The 21,643-nt window shown below is 43.2% G+C and overlaps 2 long non-coding RNA genes across 2 annotated transcripts; both read right to left on the bottom strand.

Moving 5' to 3' along the window:
* Window positions 1-2,084: 2,084 nt before the first annotated feature.
* Window positions 2,085-5,784, bottom strand: LOC130146859 (uncharacterized). Its single transcript, XR_008821037.1, has 3 exons — window positions 5,570-5,784; window positions 4,555-4,742; window positions 2,085-2,757 (listed from the first exon to the last, which is right to left on the bottom strand). It is a non-coding gene; the product is annotated as an uncharacterized LOC130146859 (long non-coding RNA).
* Window positions 5,785-17,045: 11,261 nt separating this feature from the next.
* Window positions 17,046-19,454, bottom strand: LOC130146241 (uncharacterized). The gene is made up of 2 exons (XR_008820833.1): window positions 19,204-19,454; window positions 17,046-17,860 (listed from the first exon to the last, which is right to left on the bottom strand). It is a non-coding gene; the product is annotated as an uncharacterized LOC130146241 (long non-coding RNA).
* Between the last annotated feature and the right edge of the window lie 2,189 nt (window positions 19,455-21,643).

A 21,643-nucleotide genomic window follows, 5' to 3' on the forward strand; every position in this document is an offset into this window, starting at 1 on the left:
CTCTTTTCATAGCACTCTGACAAACCCCTCGTCATTGTCTTTGTCATAGGCAGTTCCATGCAAAAAATTAAATCACAAGCTTTCACTGTGACCTTCTTAAAAGCAAAATGGGAAGCATAAGCCCCCCACCCTCAACCTCTCGCTTTGAATTGCAGATAGTTGATACTTCTGCTTAAAAAGAAAAAAAAATCAAAACCTTGAGATTAGAGTTTTTGCCGTGTTCTTGCTTCCTCAGACTGACTTGATTATCTACTCTAAAGTGACCTAAGTCAAACTGTGTTGGTGCCAGTAGATGTGTCCACATTTTTGGTCTGTCCATTTATCTGCAGGTGGACAGCCAAACACCTCAAGTAGTGACAGGCTCTATGTGAAACACAATTCATGGGAGAGAATTGTGCTCAAAAAAACCCAATGACCCCACAAAACTTAGTACTGCAGACAAGTTTTGATCACTACCATAGGTTGGCTCCATACAACTCAGTCTTCCCTATCTAAGGAAAAGAAGTTCTTCAGAGGAATGCTTTTGCACCTTGGTCTGCACCCTGATACAGCAGGGTCTTTTAAAGAAGGTTTGTGGCTGCCAAACTCATAACTGTTGCCAGAAGCTGAATTAGTCTCCAGATTTTGATCAGAAAGCATGCAGCAGGATGTATGGAAATGTGTTGAGCTTCCCACCTTTACTAGTGCAAAGGGGCCTTAAGACGTCTTAAAAATACTACCAAGGCTGCTGATCACAGGGGCAGAAACCATCTGTTTCTGTAAATCCCAAGACTAGGCCATGTTCTAGCTAGCTAAGCCTGGTGCCCATCTTCAGGCAGTTGACCAGCTTGATCTCAGGGGGTCAGAAAAAAGTCAGCCTGGTGACAAAGTCGGTCATTATCAAGATAGAAGCACCAGCATGGAAAAGGGGAGACTTGATAAATGGAAGCAAGCATCTGGCCTTTCATGTTAGCTAATCAAATACTTCAAGAAGTAACATGAATTACAGGTTCTCCAGAGCTGTCAGACCATCCTTTTCTTGTCAGCACCAACAAAATTGTGGTGATTGAAGATTCACCACTATGAATGGAATATATAGGAAAGAGGAACAAGGTATAATGGCAAAGCAGGTGGAGTCCTTTAATGGTGCAGGCCGCACTGGCAGCTTTTCAGCTGGAAAGACGAAAGGAGCAAAACATTTCTTTGAATTTTGCAGGAATGGTTGAAGAATGAATATTTTCATTAATTAGGCTTAACTTACTTTTCTGAAGCCCTCTCTCAACTAGTGGACTTCTTATATGCCCAGCTTTGAATGGGAATCCTTTACTGCAGTGCCACAATATAGATCTTCTTATACTAGTAAGGGAAGCCAGAAAAAAGACTCTTCTAAAGCAAAAAAAGAAAGGTGCTACCTGACTTCCATATTAATGCCCTCCTCCGGCAGCAAGAGTACGTTTGAATTTGAATGGACAGAGCCTTTATTTAAAATCTCTTCTGCTGCAGTTCTGCCACCACTCTCTAGACACAGAGTTTATGGTGAAGGCTATCCAGGTGTGCTGAGAAGCACAGATCAGCCAAGATCATCATCAGAATTCTCTCTGCTGCTGGTGAAGTGCAGGTACCCGTGATAACACTGAGAAGAAAAACACCAGGCTTTATCAGTGGCTAAAGGCAGGTGGCAAACACTACCTGGGACTCTAAAACAGAAAGGGCCATGTTCGGGCTGCCCGACGCAAGAGCCTAACGCAGAAACCCCGCTACAATGGCATCTAAGATCAGTGGGCAAGGAGTGATTCAGACCCTACCCTTTGTGAGCAGCAGTCACAACACATCAAGCAGGCAGCCTGGACTTCTCTGCATGCCTAACTTGGGTACCAAGATGACTTTTTTCCCCCCCCCGACTGCCCAGCAAGGCAAGCTCTAGCAACTTGGCATGCCAGGTGGTCACCATTGCTCACCAGCCTCTAGACCTGACATGCTGTCATTGCTCCCATGTTTCATACCAGGCAACGGGAATACAGCTCAGTTTCTAGCTTGCAGTACGATCCTTGCTCTGTGGCAAAAAAAAAAAAGAAAAAAGAAAAAAAAAGTGTTCTTGTGTGGTGCTTTTCAGCTGTACCCCAGGAGATGACTCTATAGTGAGCCCCATTTCAAAGGCAAGATCCTGACTGCTTCACGAGAGAGAGACATGAGTAAGCTAAGAAGAAAAAGAAAGTAATTTCCACATAAAGCACAGTTTACAGGCCAGTTTTCCCAAGAGTTAATTTGGAGATCATTGTTGTTTTAATCTCCTGCAATGTATGTGGGTGTGCCAGTGATCTGGAGGCTGGTTTCATGCAAGTGCCCAAACATTCAGGTACTTGCAGTTGCCAAAAATCCAGAATTAACTGCCAGTCAAAACTCAAGTGGAAGACTGCAATCTTGGGAAAGAAATGTCATCAAAAGGAGTATTTTTAAAGATATTTTCTAGCATACCTGGTTTGAAATACCCCTGGGGCAACACTTCTTATGGTGTATTGTTATTTCTCTTCTCAGATAAAAGGTTAATAGCCAAGTGGATGTTGGGTAACTGCTTACAAATCCCTGGAGAGATTCCGTTCCTATTCACGCTCTTCTGTCCTCTGTCCAGAGCATCCAAATTCCTTTCCTCCCTTCAAATTGGAGGTAGTTTCCTACATCACAGTGCTTGGATTCGTACACAGCGAAACCTTTTTATATATCAAGGAATGTGGATTCCAAGGTTTTGGTTCAGGACTGTCTCAAAGGAAGCTCTGATAACTGCATATGGAAAAAAACTAAGAGCGATGTATCACCTCATTATATACATTCAGACCAAAACAATGAGGCTTCTCAAGCACTCTGCACTGTGTATAAAATAAAAGTGGTTAAAGAATTTGTTTAGAAGTGTGTTAAGCATTTTCCAGGCAGGCGGTGAATAAATCCACTTTACCACTTCATGGCTTTACAAAGAAGCCCATCCATTAACATGGGAACCCTCTTGTTTGCATTTCTTAACAGCTGACATTTGTACCTTTCGAAGGAAAGTGAAGGGCATCTCATTGCCTTATTGTTTAAATCAGTGTGGAAATAATGGGGATGATAGGGAATTGGAGCTAATTTCCTTTGTCTCCTATTCAGCAGATAATGGTGGTATGTGCAGGATGCTAAAGGCCAGGCAGAGGAGGTGACCTGAAGATGACTTCATTCTTATGAGGTTTATCAAAGGCTCCTGTCAGTCAAATGCATGCTGAGAGATTGGGGACTGGCCATCTGGTCCAAAGTTAATCAAAGAGGAAAAAGGAAAGCGAGGAGGTGAAAAATCCCCCTGTCAGCTTTGTGCAAGGTGGAGGGAGGTGCAGACAGAAGAGGGGACTCCTGTGCTCCAGCAGCCCAGCACCCGGGCTGGATGGCCCCGCTAGGCAGAGGGAGAAGGGCAGCGGAGCGGGGTGGAGCTGATGGGGGAAAGGGAACGATAGCGTTGTTCTGAATTTTCACGGCGATGATCCCACACCGCTTTTAAGTGGCAAGCCTGAAGGTCACTGCTGCTGTTAGCCATGCAGAGCAGAGGCAGAATTGTTTCAATTGTCCTCAGAAAAAAAAAAAAAAAAAAGAAAAAGAAAAAAAGAAAAAACAAGAGGGAGGGATTGACTCACAGTAGGGAACCAGTGTAATATAAACCACAGGGTTTTCTGTCAGAGAGCCAGACATCTTTCCTCGGAGTTTTGTTTCTTGCAAGCAGGAGCAAGAGGTGCGTCCATGCCACCTTTGTGTCCTGCAGACACAACCTTGCCCAGCTCCTCACTCGCTAACCCCTCACCCCACTGGGCTCAAACCCCGGTGTCCTGCCAGCACTCGCCAACTGTGGGAGATCTGCCCCGCTGCCCCGTGCCACCCCCCTGCCCGTACTGACCCTCAGACACCCTTACACCGTGTGTAAGCTAAGAGGGGTATGGAGAGGGTGTTTAACAACAGCGGGTTTGGTTTATGCTGAAAGGGTATCACACAATGCGTGTAAGCAAGGTTGAAGACACCGGTCAGGCAAATGAAATGCTCTTTAAATGTGTGTGTTACGTAAAAATACGTTATTTCACCACAGATGCATTCTGAAGTAAAACACCCGAGTGTGACAGCCTGTTAGTCTGATTTCCATAACCAGCCCTGTTCAGCTGCTCAAATCAGCTAAATAGAGACATATTTTTAAAACTACAAACGTCCAGATTGTGAATCCCTCCCTCACGCTGGCAAGTAGTCATGCTAATGAGTAGTCTCCTTGACTCCAGGGGAAAAATTCTTGCCAGCAAAGGTTTCACAATCCCAGCCCTCAACATTTCTAAAATGATTAATCAATGTGAACCAACTTAAAACAAAAAGAAAACAACAACAAAAAGGAGGAAATAGGGGAAGGTTCTTTTGAAGAGCTGCAAATTCAGGCTGAGCACTAGGAGATATTTTTGTGGACTTAGGCAGAGCAGGGGATGAACATGCTGTCTCTAGTACACACACCCCACTCCCCCGGACAGAAACGTGATAAAACCGGAGAGAATAAGAACAAAAGCGTTTGGCTGCTTCATATACCTGAGGGTGGGACTCACTTCTCCATTAAGTTTCCATTGTGCTTCCTCCTTGGGTCGAGATCCAGCCAGGCCCCCATAGAGAGGAACATATGGAAAACAGTGGCAGGGAGTTCTGCTCTACCTGCAGCTTTGCTGGGCTGCCTCTCCCCCGGTGCCCTGTTCGGAAACATCACTTTGCATGGCCGAGCACTGCAAAACAGAGTGGAGTGGAAGCACACAGGGTGTTGAAAACAAAAACAAATCTTTACAAAGCACCTAACCCCAAAGAACCTCTGCTGAACAGAAGATATGAGCCAAGAACATACAGCTCTGTCTCTATGTACACAGCTATACGCTGCTTGCTGCCCTCATATTTTTAGTGAGTTTTTAAAATAGCAAACAACCTGCTGCACAATAGGCAGCCTGAAACAGGCACAGCCAAAAGGGAAGGGGGGTGGAGACTGGGAGGCTTTGGATTTTCTTGCTGCTAATGACTGACATGACCTCTCTGCATGGTGGTCAGTGAAGAATCTCATGGGCACCAAACGTGCACTATGATTTTACCTACCCTGACTTGCACTTGCTATCTACTGAACTTACCTGAGCTGTGGTGGCTTCAGAAGGAAGGGAGTTAGCAGCAGTAAAGGGGCGTTTTGTGGGTTGTTTTTTGTTTTTCATCTGCACAGCTGTAGATCTGGGAGAAATATGACTAAGAAAATGATCTTTCCCAACCCCTGGAAAGAAAATGCAGCCATGTGGATCCCAACATAAAAACAAGCATTGGCATGTCTGAAATACTGTGCCTGCTATAATTAAAACCCACACGCAACTACAAAACAACTCTGCTTCTGGTCTTTACAGCATGAAACTTACAGAAATTTAGAAATGGGCTGATAGAAAAGTCAGCAAGGAAATTTCACCAGAAACCTGCTGTCCCCTGGATGAATTAGGGTTTTGATCAGGCAGCAAGCCATTACCGTGTTTTTATGATTCCTCTTGCCCAGTTCCCTTACAGAAGGAAAAAGCTTTAGACTCACCTGTGTCTGCAAGGATTCCTAGCCTAACACATTGGTTGGATACACAGGCATGAACACACTGTCATCAGCATGTCCTCCTCCTTCTCGTGGGCTCGAAATAATTTGACATGCCAAATTAGACAAAACCTTAAATCAAACAGCAGCTCAGTTTTCTTCAGTGGCTGAGACTATTTCCAAAAGCAGGGAGGGGATTTAGCTACATAACCCTAAACAGATGGAAGATAAGTGACTACATCCCCTTGAAGACATTGAGAACATCCAACTGTGGTCTTTTCCCCACACCCTCTGCAACTCCCTTATTTCCATGTAATTGCAAATATCACACTATTAAGTCCTTCCTGAAGAACCTTTTCAACTTTCTTCTCTTTATGCCGCATGGTCAACAACAAGCATGCTGAATATACGTTTTAATGATTGCCACAGCAATAACTCACAGAGAAACAGTTTTCTTTCACAACACTTCAGAATAGCAAGGACTTGGGGGGAGGGAAGTTATCAGGATGCTGGAAAGCACATATACAATTTATTAGACAAACCCTGTGTGGATGCAATGGCAGGTCTGCTATCAAAGGCAAAAACCTTCAGGCATTTTACATCCCATAATCCCAATGAAAGCCTGCTTTTGCAGATACCCTGCAGTTCATGAATCACTGGCTGTAGCATACAAAATCCCTTATTTAAGTAATTACAGTACAATACACAAATCTGCACAGTGGCGGATGTTAAATGAAATATTCCGAGACAGTCTCAAAACTACAACATAAAAAAAGAAAAAAAAATCCCAACTGGAAACAAGTATCTTGCAGTAAGCATATTTTGTGAAGTAGGGGATGCTCTGATCTAATCACATTAGGTCTCTCCTGGCGACTGGAAGTGGTCTGGTGATACAGGGACCCAGTGAGCCATGGACAGAGAATGGTTCCTGTCTCCAGTGTTTTCCATTTGTTTCCATGTGGTCTTCAGTACACCCTCAAGCTCCCCAGTTTTACATAGTTGGATGCTTTTGTTATTGCCACCTTAGTTTTCAAACATCAAAGAACATAAGAAGATCTTGCATCTCGAGCCTGGCCTTGGGCATGCATTGCCCCAGTCACGGGGCTGGCTTCCATTTTTTCAGCACAGCAAACCAAAAGCCTGGTATTATAGGAAAAGACCTAAATTCCCCCAGGCGGTATGAAGTCTCATCTCTGTACTCAGTTCTGATTTGCCTCCACACCCGGACAGTTCAGCTTGTACCTTCAGCAACAGGGAAGGCAGGCTTTCTTTTATGAAGAGTCCTTATTTGCCTAATTCTGGTTTCATCTACAGGTGGCACATTTCACCAAAGCTTCTACCCTTCAGCTGCTCTGCAAATCGGTCTTGGAGCAACAAGCGGGTGGCATTTTCCCAAGTCACTTCCAGATCAGACCAGCAACTCTCAGCCATACCCGCATAACCAGAGCATCAATGAAGAAGGATAAAGAAGGGCAGAATTGCGTTATGATTTATAGAGCATGATGAATGTGTTCAATTTGGATTAATTAGGAAATATGTTCTATTCTTCTACTTACAATTTAAGATCTGGCAAGGGTCACAGTAGAAAGAAAATCTGAACTGGAAAATGAGCATTATTCTTGTTTTAAGAATTTGCTGACTTCCTCTTTCAGAGGAAGACACAGTCCTCCTTCAGTGGAAGTCATGGTTTTAGAAATGTTGATCTGAATCAGACTTGGCATTTTCAGAGATCTCCTGTACCTCCTACATGGTCCAGCTCCTCAGTACAAACTTTATCTTCTTGTTCTTGGTGAGGAATCTGAAGAACAATTGGAACTTGGTTTGCAAAGAGAAAAATGATAACGGCCCACAAAATATAAGCTCAATTGACATCTTGGAAGTGTTTTATGAACTGGAAATCTTTCTGCAAAGTATTTCACCTCAGCCCAATAAAACATTACATGCTGGCAGAATTTTATCCTGTTAAAGTTGGCAAAGGTTTCTTCACCAAAGAGTAAGTTTTGTTCAGGTTTAATTTACTTTCATACCCCCCCAAATCAATGTCATTGCTCAGGTGCAGGTTGACAGGTTCCTGAGATAGTGTCAATTAAGCAACCCACAGCATCCAAGGCACAAACACCAACCACACAGCGAAAATGGGGAGGAACAGCAACCACCATTTCATGCAAAGGCTGCCTGTGTTAGGGCTGCGTGCAGCTCCCAGGACAGGCTGTTAAATTGGACATAAGTTTTTGTTTGAAGGAAGGCAAAGCCATGATGTGGAAGGATTTGCTGGGTTAGGTCTGCCTTTTGCTACAAGCATCAATCACCAAGGGTGCAAGCAGTTTGAGTTAAAGACACAGCGAAAAGTTTGGCAGAAGTTTGGACTGCTCTGCGTGTGAGACGTTGTGATTCCTCCAGCTGCAATTCCCTAGGATGCATTTCACCTAGCCAACACCTGACAGGAAATATTTAGGAGGTTATAAGTCTTCTTTAGAAGAAAATTACAGCAGAAAGAGGTCCAATATAACAACTAAAACATGAGAAAAAGGTTTCTCACAGTTTGTGTTCTAGATGCCCAGCTGAAATCTTGGCTCCATAAAAAGTCTTTTGCTGTGCACTTCTAGGAGGCCAAGTTTGTCAAAGCCTAGCTAGCTTTCATATGTATTTGACTTGTTATGTTGCCTAGCATCGTAGTCAAAGAAGAGTAGATTCAGTCGCACTGTGAAGAGCAAGCATAGCACACACTGAGATGGAAAACTGTTTTGCACAGCCCTACGCACCTCAGCAGGCAGCCATTCAGTAATACCAAGGTGTCCCCATCCTTCTCATTTATTGGATTTATTTGCCAGAGGCAGGGAGGCAGAACTTTGACACCATTTTTTAACATGGTTGATGTGTTGACGCTGATTTTAATTTTTCTCTAAAGAGTTTTATTGATTCGATAGAATACCAAGATTTTTGGTCCAGGGCTCATATTGCTACAGCCTGACAAATGATTTGTCTGCTGTAACAGAGAAGGGTTGTACCACGGTATCTAATAATCCCTTTCTATATCCATATAGAGATATATATATGCATATAGATATATATGCATATTTTATGGCTTTAATTTAAAGAAGAGAGCAAAAGATCCAGCCTTATGAAAAAGGTTAGTTGTGGCTGTCATACAGATGTTTTGTTAAAAAAAACCCTGACTCAAAATTAAAGCAAAGCAGAGAGGTGGGAAAGAAAGGGTGCAGCCTGTTCACTCCTACCATTTTATATTAGTTTATATATCAGCACAAGGTAACCAGCATCTTCTCCTCATCCTCCCAGCATCTAAATTCAAACCCCAAGAAACAGAAACAAAAGTTAAAAAAACAGGCAATTTTTTCATGAGGCACGTCAAATGCCTAATATCTGTGTTTTTCCCGTGTTCATGGTTAAACTGTCAATGTGAATGAGCACTGAAATGAGTGTGCATCCTGGTAGGGTGGATGAGCTCATGATTCATGAATAAGATTAGACAAGAGCTTCCAGAAAAAACAGGTATTAATCTATGCCCCTTTTCTTGTACTTCCCCTTAGCAGCCATCCTTCAAAAATCCAGAGAACGAAATGATCATCGGACGAAAATAGCATTAAAAAGAAAGATAAAAACCCCACAGCTCCGCTAATCACTTGGAATAGTCTGTATAACCACTGACTGAAGCAGGGATCTTTGGTCTATTGTGGTGTATTATGTGACTTCAAGAAAATGAGATGGGAAGGTAAATATACAAAGTAGGATTTAGCAAGGCGCTGTGTGAAGAGGGACAAAACCCCTTCTTACGGTTGTCAGTAAAAAGGAGGGTGACACTCTTACAGAGTTAGAGAAGGTCAATAAATCACCATCCTTATCTTGCAAACAGAGCCTGTGACTTCAAAAATTAGCTCATTTATTCTGCACAATTAAATTTATTGAAGTGTGACAGAAAAAGTTTAGCAGTCACTGATGCAGAAAGGCAGCAACAACAGAGGCAGGCAACTGACTGAATGACACAATTAGTTGATTTTCATTTTATTTATCAATATAATTATTGAATTGTATTTATCCTATTTCACAGATTTTTACCATTATTAGAGCCTGGGCCTCAAGGGAAAGAATTAGTTCAAATTTTCAGTCTAACTTAATGTGATTATAGAGCTGCTAATAAAAGAAAAGTTCTATAAAGTGCTACACAATCTTGTATTCAATGTCACCCCACCATCAGGCTCTGAAATCCGGAATCCTTTCACGTAAAGGCAGTAAACAGAATATGAATTGTGAATGCACTACATTCCCTAGGTGGCAACCAAGCCTATGTTTGCAGGACCCTACCCTCAATGTTGCCTTCAAGGACCCAAGATTACTTCTCAGTTTTAAACTCAGGGGTATGTTTCTTTCCTTAAAAAATAACAATAATTACAAAAAAAAACACGCCCCAAAACCCCACCACACCCCCTTTGTCCCTACCCCTATGCTTCGCTTCAGTAAACTTAGTTGGAAGTGTTGTGAAAAGAGTGCAAGGATATTGGAGAAAGACCACGGTGCCAGAGGCGCAGTGCACGAGCGTGGTTCTTACACAAAATGACAACCTTAACTATTTTGGTACACACTAAAAAAACGTAACGCCAAAGCTTCTGACAAGATTTTTAAAAACAAAATATAAGCGATTGACAGATTAGAAAGGTATCTGTTAGCCAAAGTTACTTTTCTTCTTGTCCGCTCCGGTTTAGAAGCCCCCAGACTGCTCTAAGTTCCCTGTCTGACTTCCTGGCGTGCCTTTTTGTCACTTACAGGGTCTGCTTTGCTTTTGAGCTTGTACAAGACGGGATGAGAAGTGCTGGACCTGACTCACACACGTATTCCACCCTTGCCTGCTACATACATGAGGAAGCAAGCATATGTTCCGCAGTAAGCTATATAATAACTCATGTCCTTTCTCACAGGTTCAGGAAATTAGACCACATGCTATTGCGAGTGTCTAACTTTTCCAATGTTTTGAAAGACTATTTCCATTGCAGCTAGCTTATTCAGTTCTACCTTCCACTTCCATTCCATAAAAAATAATTTATTTGCTCTGAGAAAAAGACATACAGGCCATTTTTCTAAATGTTGGTCAAAGTGTCATGGAGCATTGCCTAAAACATTAAAAAATGGAGATGGTCCAACATTATTCTATAACCATAATTAATAAGAATGAATATTTTTACTTAAAATTAATAGCTGACTTTGGGTGATAAGATACTTCCAGAATTCCCACCAATTGAAACAACATGTTCCAGTCACTGGGATTTTGATGTCTGCGTAGGCTCAGACTATATTTTGGGAACTTAGTCTAGTGACTTCTGCAGGAATGGGCAAGAAGGGATGTTTATGTATATGTAAGACATATAAATTATTAGAGTTAATAAACCAGATCTCACTGGGACCATTCAAGTTAAATTTGACATGCACTATCTACGGAAAAATGGATCAAAAGAAAGAACGCCATACATTGCACAATTTTCTTTTGTGTGTTTCTTTTGGATAAAGCCTTGAAAGTTGCCTCTCCATTTATGGAGAACTGCATGCCCCACTGGGACCTTGAGTTGATGGAAACCATTCCATAGCAGCACCATGTGGTGACCTGCCCACCTCCAGAGACACAAAGCAGAGGTGGCCCTGTCTCCAAACAGCCTTCCCTTCAGCATCAGAAAGGATAGAGCATTGGGACAAATGGGACCAAAAAGGGATCAAGGAACAAAAGAAAATTTTAATATTTTAATTGACTGAAGATGCTTCCACCTCAGCCAAGACAAGCAGAATCTTCATTTGTTTTGCTTGTATTCAGTATCAGCAGAGGACAATAACATACCTTCAAGGAGTAACTTCTTACCATCTCTGCAGAATTCAGCAAGATTCATCGGCAGGGAGAAGCTGCACGTGAGTGCAGGTAATAGGCTTCAAGACCTGAATGAGTATTTGGCCATTCAATAACCGTGATTTCACTCTTCCAGGGTACTTCTCACTCCCACAACCCCAATCACCTTGCAAAGAAAAAGCATCCTTGTGTTATGAGATCCCAATTTGGCAGGCAAACCTCCCTTATCTAGGCTCTCAAAAGAGCTAAGGCAGGCTTTTGAACCTAAACCAACTGAATTTTGCTAGAATATAAATTAGAATCCTTAACTTCTCAAAGCAGTGTAAACTGGACTGGCTAGGTCAAACACAACCGCCATGAAATGGATAACATACAACACATTTTCCCTGCCCGCTGCATCCTTGCAAGAATGCCTTCTAGTCTGGTTTCATTCAATTCAGTCAATATCTGGACCACAGCAAGCCATGCGTGGTCCCTTCTGGTCCCTGTGAAGCCTCCTCTTCCCATCCCAAAGACACCTGATTGTGCGTCTGCTCCTTGCTCATCTCTGCTACCTTCCAACTGGGCTGGAGGCCTCTTACTGGGTGGTTGCACCTCCCTGTTTGCCGTACCCTACCTCTCCTGTGAAATCACCTCCTTGTTGACACCACTGCATGGACATAAAGGGTAGGAGGACCCGTCTTCTTCTCACAAGGGTTGCAGATGAGCCAACTATGTCTTTTTAAAAAGAAATCTAACTTATAAACTGAGAACAAATAAAACAAGACACTGTCCATCGGACCTTGGCATTATTCTCATTTTCCAGTTGGGAAACAGGAGCCAAGAAAAGGAGACACCCAAGATAATAAAGATTATCAGGAGACCTCTGCCTTCCCCCAGTGCCTTGCCTGACTCTCCAGCCCCCCTTTGTTGGCTTACACAGCATGCCATGGAAACTGAGCTGAGCCCATTTTAAAGTCTTTCATGTGCTGGAAACCCTGCCAGAGTTTACACACTCATTGTGCAAAAGGATATTGTTCATGTGCATATATACAGAACATTGGGCTTGATCCATCTGATGTACAAAAATTTGTGTCTTAAAAATATCACAAGCCTGGCGGATGCTTTTTTCCACTTGCAGCAATCAACATTTCTTTGGTTTTCTCTCTATTTTCTGAAATAAAAACTTAAGCAGGGCATTTTTGTTGAGGGATGTATTTTTGACTGACCTCACAACCTACCCAGATTAACCCTGTGGACTGCTGTATAACCGTCAGGTCTCTGAACTGACTTTTCATTCCAAATCAATGTTTTCTGAATAATCATTTCCCCATGAACAGGTCATACAGGCCCTATGGCAGTGTTTTCCTCCCCCTTCCATATGCAGAATCATTACTCAAAAGGGCAATGTGCCTCAGCTTTCCAGGCTAATCACCAATTCATCTTTTCTTTAAGCCATATTATGCAGAAGTATTAATGTGCCGCACCAAAGCTGGAGAAAGTCTGTCCAACTCTTCAGAGAGAACAGATTAATGGAATACAACCGGTAAGAGCAAAATGCAGAGGCACCCCAAGTATATGAACTTCCCAAGCCCCTCCTCAACTTGTGGATTAACAGGGATCTGGGCAACAGTAAATACCAGTTCTGCAAAGCACATCATTTCATCTGTCTATATATCAGTTCTCTTATCAAAAAGGTGAAGATTTACCAGTTAGCCTGAAACGGTCAGTACTGCAGTGCTACAGGAAGCTGCCAACAGGGATTATTCCTGAAACTGGGCAAGCTGGAGGAAAAGGAGAGGATCACTGACGTGAGTCCACAGCATTGAGGAGTACAAAGAGGTAGAGTTGCACAATGTTTCAGGGTGCAGGAACCTACTCCTCCACATGGTTTTTGCTGGATTGAGCAACACCTCCTCTTGGGCCTGTCCTGGGTTCAAACACAAAGCAAAATTCCCTTACAAGAAAGCACAAGTGCTACAAAAGCTGGCTCAACTCTACCAACCCCACCTTCCCCTCCTGTCTTCTGCCCACCACTTCCTTTGCAGCTTCACTCAAATTATAAATAGCTCTGCATGACGGATCTGACCTTCACCTAGGTTGAGCTTAGCTGGTGGAAGGGCAGGATAGTGCTCCTTCAAATCCGGTGACCTGGACGTGAACATGGGCTCTTTGTCAGTTCAAGGGACAATAATTGGAGCTGACACAACTGAGCATGGACAGGCAGCAGGGCCAGGACCTGAGTTCATGACTCTTCTCCCATGGCTCTGATGAGACTATGCAGAGCAGGATGTGCACAGGGCGTATAACACCACTTGCACAAAAAAAGGACAATAAATAGGGAATACAGCCTGAAACAGACAAGTTATGACTACAGCTGATTATGGCTAGAAGTCAGATCCGAAAGGAAATGAGGCATAAACTGTGGAAAATGGGACACTGAAAGCCTCTGTGAGAAGTGGTTTTTCCTGTGCCTAACTGCAAACAAGATAAACCAATGCAGATCAAATAAACTGTTCCCTCCCGCCAAATCTCAGAATCTTTGAACAGTAGGAAACCCACCAGTCTGAGGTTGAACCAAAAAAGTGCTTTGAAAGGAGTGGTGTGACCAAGGGAGTAGGCCAATACACAGGCTTTGGAAGAGGAAACGCTATGTTTAACATCCATTACTTGCCTTTATGCCATCTAAGATGTCAGAACACTGTCTGGGCCTCTTCCCTGCATCTCAGTCACCAGAAGCTGGCGGTCAGTGGGGCACCCTGTTGGTGAAGCGAGGAGGTCATTAAGAAGACAGAGCCACACTCTTCACAGTGGTGTGTGATAGGAAGACAAGGCATAATTGAAACAAGAGAAGTTCAGACTCCCTGTATTTTTTCCCCCCCCTGAGGACAATCAGAGCTGGCCAGAGGTTGTGTAGCCTCCCTGGAGGTCTTCAAGGCCCACCTGGATAAATCCCTGAACAATGTGGTCTCATCTCATGGCTGATCCTGCTTAGAGCAGGACATTAGACAAGAGACCTCCTGAGGCGTTTTCCAACCTGTACCGTCCTGTATTCTACCTGCACTGAAACTGTTTGCCCACTGCATATTCACTGATGGTGCACAAGAGAGCAACTCTACAACACATAGCAAGAACTCTTAGTTTTGAAGTATTTGGGTTCTGCTCCCTTTTCTAATGGCCAGTTAAGTACCACTACAATTACGTTACAATTGAGATTAAACTCAGATGTGTAGTACCTCTGTGTTCATACCCAAGTTTAACATCCATGTGCCAACAAGCAAGTAATCTCCAGCACAGAAGGGTTCTCATGCTGTACATCACTGTACATACTACCTACAGCATAGTGTTTTGCTACGGTGACCCATAAGAAGAAAAAATACATGCACATGGGAAATTAAGCTTCATCTCCTGTGGCTGTAGCCGTTCAAATATCCAAGGTTCCATCAGACTCTTCCAGCTCAGCGCCATCTTCCCTTGCATTTCTGGGAGATGAGAACATAAGGAAATGCCATTCCTTTTACAGCTAAATCGTGCTATTACTCGAACTTCTTCTGAGATACTGGTACTGTTTGCTCTCCTAGCAGCAACTTCGAGGAACTCAAATATTCACATATTGCTCAGAAAAAAATACAGAAGAAAAACAAGCTGAAATTTTGGTGAAGACCTTAATTATGAACACAGAAGGCGAAGTACATTTTTCTTCTTTAAGTCCAGAGTGTCCAGCCTGTAGAACACAGAAAAATTCCTAACCCTTCTCAAGTAATGTCATTGATGCCAGATATTTAGCGTGATGATTTTCGGCAGTGAATGTCAAATCTCTCTCAAATATTAGCATGTTTCTTAGCTCCTAAACTGACAAGCTTTAATTTAAGCAGATATAAGTGAAATATGCCACGGCACATGTTGGTTAAAATATTGAAACGATCCAGGCCACAATGAGAAAGACACAGAGCACATGCAATCCTCATTAGAATCAGTGTGGCAGGGGCTCTTCTTATTACAGTTACTTAGACAATAAATTAATTAAAAACTCCTGAAAAAGCCCAAGCCCAAAACTATTCAAGATGTGTGGGAAAAATGCCACACTCTTGCAATCTGCACTTCATAGAAAAAATGGCAGTCCTCTCTTTTCATCTTTATTCTCATCCTTATTCCTCTTCTCCCTACAGAAACCATGTGGAGTATATAATACATAACTAAGCAAATGAGGCAAACCCATGTGGAGTATATAATACATAACTAAGCAAATGAGGCAATGGAAAGTGCGAGGATATTAATTCCTGCATCATACCTCTAAGCAAGCTCATGTCAATAGACTCCAGCAGTGTAGGTAATGGCAAATTTAACCAGGGATCTCATCAAGTTGCTAGAAGAATTCCCTGGCCTTTCTAACATGAGTCCTTAATATACCTTACCCTCCTCAGACCATGCTCTTATTATTTTGCTCATCCTTTAGAGGTACAGTAAGCATCGCAGGACAGACACTATGCCCTTTATATTTTACTTTTCTCGGGAAAGCGCTACACGTCAGCCCGTATCTTATCTGTCTTCTCACCCCACACCAAAGCCTTTTGAACCTGTTGGCACATTCCAAGTCAACCTATTAGAGGACAAAGAGTTAAAAGATGAAATTCTGCAAATGTTGTGAAAGTAAGAAGGCGGTAGAGGAAATAATTGCAGTGCTCTTAACAAAGGACACCTCTAAGAAGAACTCTTATCATATTTGTTAGTTACCAGAGAATCCCCAGAGGCAAGCACTTTCAGGAATTTCCCAACCACAGCTGTACCTTGGAGTGGAGCTCATAACCTTCTTAGACACTGGATAATTCAGTCATGAGATCCAAAGCCACAGAAAATCAGGCTTTCACATGTTCCACTCATTAATTCCAGCTATCAGACCCTGATTCTAGACCTGCAATTGAACTAATTGGTTATCTCCCACCTGCCACTTCAAGTCCGTGGAGGACAAAGGACTGGATCTAAGCCTGCAGTTAGGTGCCCACGGTGCTGCTTGGATGGAGTGGAGAGGCCTGGCAGCAAGTAGGTGATCTTCTGTCCCTCCCCTAACTGGGTCCCCCTCCAGAGCACTTACTGAGGCACCTTTATTTCTTCTACTGAGGACGTCCAGAAACATAACTGTCTTGATGATGTTGGGTCAAAAGTCTTGGAGCCTTTGTGCACCAGAAGCCATTTGGGACTTACGAACTAGGTCCTGTATGTTCATTTAGCATACAGCTGGTGGAGTGGAGACAATCCTGCTGAATCTGTCCTGTTACACAACCAGCAACAGCTCAGTTCCTGGGGCTGAGTGAGACCGCACAGGTGGGACTCCTTTTTGGATCTGGTTACGTTCTGCCCAAGGTGCCTACGTTCCAGGTAGCTTTCAGAAATGTTCTCTTGATCTGAAGCCAAGAGAACTCGCAATGGCAGATGATGATAATGATTAACTACAGATGTCCTGTTAATGCCCTGCTGAGATGATCAGCCAATAAATTCCCATCCAAAGAGAAGTGCCTAAGGAAATGGAACATAACTGGAACATGCCAATCTCTCTCTATTAACTGAAGAGGCAGCCGAGACCATTAAACCTCTGTCTGTTACACAGGTACCTTTACGACCTGTTCTTCAGACTCCTAAATAGCCAACTCAGTTCGGAAATCCTTTGAACACGGAGCAGTTTTATTTTTAATAAACAATCCTGACAAACTTGTCAGAATCAGTTGGAATACCTTTCAGACTCTATAAATAATGTTCACATCTTTACATTATAAATGTAGTGCAGAATTTCAGGTCTTACTTTTCAGATGCCAAATCATTTTAGTGGAAAGCTTTTTAGATAATAGGATCTTTCTTGTATAATGCATTCATAAATTTCCTTCAGTGATAGGGGTGTAGTTCAAGGATCATTTCAACACCGCTGATTAGTTTCTTAATTAAATTGCTGTGTGTAAAAAGGGATAAATAAATACTGGTCACAGTTTAAAGGGAAGGAAAAGTGGGTTACAGAACCTGAAAAAGCTGCCCAACAAAATAAAAACAACACAACATTGTGTTTTTCTCTCTAGAGAGGTGTGTTTGTGAAGGGTTGATGTGAGCTGTCTCCCTCCCAAGAGGTAGACTGGAAACCCTGGGCTGAGCTTTCATGAAAGACGGGGTCAGCCGGGGGTGTTTTGTAAGGTGAGGAATGAGATCTACAGCAACATAACCAGTTGGCCAGTTCATCATTACACACTCCACATGGCCTAAATTAGGAGAGCGCGAAGCAGGTGGATACATTACACTGTTTGCCGAGAAGCATATTGGGTGTTGTTCTTGTTCCAGTTCTTTGAGACTCAGCACCACATCTCCCAGGAATCTGTAAATCAGCAGCAGGTGATTATTTGTTGGCTGTCGCACCACAGACGCTGAGAGCTGGTTACAACTTTCGCCTGGCGTTTTCTGCTCATGTTTTTAAAGTTCTCTTTTCCTGGAAGCTGCAAAACAAACCACAAACCAACAAGTAAAGTAGTGCAGCACAAAACAAAATTCCAGAGATAAGAGACATGCTGATAATATAGTCTTTGACATTTGTTTGGGAGCATTGCTGAGTTAAATATCAGCCCTTTACCACATTAATAAATGTATGTCTGCTCTCTCTCCTACTCACCTATGTAGGCCCTGTCAGTGCAGTATCTGAACACCCCTGGAAACACCAGTGAATTTACCCTCGCAGCATCCCTCTGAGGTAGCAAAATTAACAGACTTGTCTGAGGTCAGATGGGAAATATGTGGCAGAGAAAGGCCCCCCCAAATTCTGGTTCCTCATAACCCTAGCAGAATCATCCATGTTGGAGGGTCCCCCATCTGCCTGGTACATAAAAGGTTGTTACTAATTGCCTTTGTGGCCACTGAGGAGGGGACAAGATTTGCATCAAAGACAACAATGCTGGACACCAGGGAACTCTTCTGACTGCAGAGAGATGAAGAACTGTGATAGGATATTCACAGCAGTGCTGTGGCATATCCTTCGTGTAGGTTTTTATGAAAAGCCTGATAAATAATTCTCAGGAATGGGTCTTTTGAAAGAAAGAACTGGTCTGCTGTGTCCTGCACTGCGGACATGACAGCCTGGGATATTACCTAATTTGCTGCACTATCTTTAGCTTTGCAGTGCATATCAGAACTGGAGTGGTAGACAAGTAATGGTGACATTTATTATCACCACAGTAAAATAGGGATGGGTCTAATTCTAGGGTCAGAAGATACACAAAATAATATACCTCACCAAGTTATTAAAACAAATCAAGCAGCTACAAAGGGCCAGAGACAGGCTGCCTCAGCAACGCTGCACCACAGTAAATGGAACATGAGGCAACATCTCCATATAAAGAGACTTTAACATGGACTATAGGAATCATGCAAGGTGTGCTGGAAATTAAAGCGACTTTCTGGAACTCTCAGCAGCTGATCCGTCAAGAACCCATGGGATGAAAACGCAAATGGAAACTGCCACATCTGCATGGGAGATGAGATCTGCTATGGGTTCAGACCAACTCATTTTTTAATTCAGCAGAGCACTCCCATCCGACTTCAGAAACTTGGACTCGGCTTCCCCTTACAAAAACTGACCCAAACGTCATATTTTATAAGGGGCTGAATTCCTAGGAAATGCCAAGAAATTTAGCACCCTCCAAAGGAGTCTCTTGTTACAGCACATTTGCGTGGGGTTTCTGAACCTCTGGAAGCCTGGAGACCCAAAGTTACGGACAAATAGCGACTGCACACATGCAACAAGCCAGATGTAGCAACAAGCCAGACGTAGCTTCAGTGCACACACCTTCCTGTAAGGGCATTCAGCAACTCACAGTGTACAAGCACTAAAATGCAGGCACCCCGTTTCTGAGCTGGGCCTTCCAGTCAGAAATGGATCTGTGGATGTATGCTTGACTCATGTGACCCAGCCATAATTTTGCAATGCATCTTCCTCCCCTTCCTTGTTTGGATGGGATTTGCCTCTGCCCTGTTTATAGAGATAAAATAGTAACAGTGAAACAGTTGACATAAAGCATGTGTTCTGAATTATTTATGAGTTTTCTAGTGTGTTGATTTTTTTTATTATTTGGCTTTTTTTTAAAAAAAAAAAGAACAGAAAAAAAAAACCAACCAAGAACACCACACCACACCCCCACCCCGACCTATCAGAAATACCAAACATACCTACCTAGCTATGCAGCAGAAATGGACTTGAGGATCCAGTAACAAATACAACCCAGTGTAAAACTGGTTTTCAGACTGTGGAGAAAATACTTATCACATCATGTATGGGTATGTGAGTTTTCCACAGATTAAGCAAACATCACCATATGCTGCAGGTCAAAAAAAAAATAATATGTATGTGCGTGTGTAGAGATACAGATATCTATCTCTTTCTGCCATTTGTAACAGCATGCAGAGCTCGAGTTCATAGCAGCATCTGGCACTGAGGAACCAACACGTGCGTGTGAATGTGGCCCAGCAGAGACGGATACATTTGTTTGTATACTTCTACTGCATCAGGAGTGGAATATGAAGTTCATTTCTTCTCTTCTGGCTGATCTGGGGAAGGCTCAAGCCACCGAGCCCTAGCAGCATATCACCTGATAGGGTGTTCCTGACCCCAGCCACAAAATCCTTGGGGCAGCCAAGCTGCAAGTGAATACCTGAGAGTTTCCACAGCCCAGCTCACCACACTATAGGATCACAACTGTGATAACACGATCATCACTACTCTCTAGGGAGAAACCTAAATCAAAAGGTTTTCAGAGCTACAGGCTTCGTTTTTCTGTTCATGGGAAAGCCCGTTTCTCTGTGGTCGTGGCATGCTGCATTTATCTGGAGAATATGCTCGGCTGTTCCCTTTCCAAACCTTCTGATACAGGTGCCGGTAGATGTTCACTAGCCTGCCAAGGATAAAACAAATACAGGGGAATCTTGGAAAGACATCAAGCAGAGAGGAACCTGGATCACAACAATGAGATAGCAAGTCTGGATAAAGATCCAAACGTATCTAGGGCCTGGGGTGATTTGATTAGTTGGCCCTTTTCTCTTCACAATGTCAGTGCTTACAAAACCCTCCAATCTGTCAGACGAGCCACTTCTGTGACATTGGCCATCGAGGAATTCATGCTGCTTTTGGTAAACGCTGGGAAAATTGGTCTTTTTGGCATGGAGTCACTACTTTTGCCTCTGGGAAGCAAAGAAAGTAAAAATAGATCAGTAACTACAGCTTGAGAGAGAGGTTTACATAGCCCATGTAAATGAAAAATTTGGCCATACTTCTTTTATTTCCAACTGTTTCATCTTCATACTATCTTTTCAGCTTTAAAGATGGTTCTTATCATAGAAATTAGACTCAAATGGAATGCCAGATGTGGAACATCCTCCACCTGGGTCAGCCCCTTTTAACCCCATGCCTGCCCATGACAGCACTTAAGCCCTGGTTCAAAACGAGCCACAACTTCCAAGCTGCCCTCTTTTAAAAAAAGAAACAAAACACTTAAATCTCTTTCTAAACTTGCTGCCCATAAAACTTTCCTTCACTCCAATTTAGCCTTTCTCCCTGCAGGCCATCCCACGGCCACTTCAAGGGAACCTGTCCTTTTGCTCCATACTTTCTGCCTCCTGGAGCCAGTATGTGCTGTTCAGCAAACAAAAGCAAAGGCTGGTTTTCCAGTGTGACGTGACCTTATAAGTCTCTTACAAACACATCTCCTCCCCTTTCTCCCTGTATGGCCAGAAACCTGTTGCTACAGATTTTTGGTACTCAGCGCTGGAGCCAGCCATCAGAGCGATGAGGGGAGCGTGCAGCCACTCTCTGCTCCCGTGGTGAGTGCCACAGGGGAGGCTGCCGGCGTCTTTGTCCCTACCTCAATAAACATTGCTGGCCAGATACTGAAACTAGTTGCAGATCTCCCCTTCTCTCCCACGAGGAGCAGCTCCAGACCGCTGACTCAAAATCTCCGTGCTCTAGGATCCCTTTCCTGTTTTAACAAAGACAATTTCAAAATCTGGTAGCTTGGAAACTCCCAGGGCTCAATACAAATTACTTTAGGTCCCAGTGGAAAACAGATTCTTCCATTTCACTAACATGCAGTTTGTTTAGAGAGCTGGCAACTCAGAGGACACTGAACAAGTCCCTGCCAAACCTGCACCTCACACCACAGCAATGGGGGCAGTGAGTAAGGATGTATTTTTTCCCACAGTGGTGGAATTAAGACATCATTCGTGTAGATACTTTT

This window comes from Falco biarmicus, chromosome 3, assembly GCF_023638135.1.
Source record: "Falco biarmicus isolate bFalBia1 chromosome 3, bFalBia1.pri, whole genome shotgun sequence".
Lineage (NCBI taxonomy): Eukaryota > Metazoa > Chordata > Aves > Falconiformes > Falconidae > Falco > Falco biarmicus.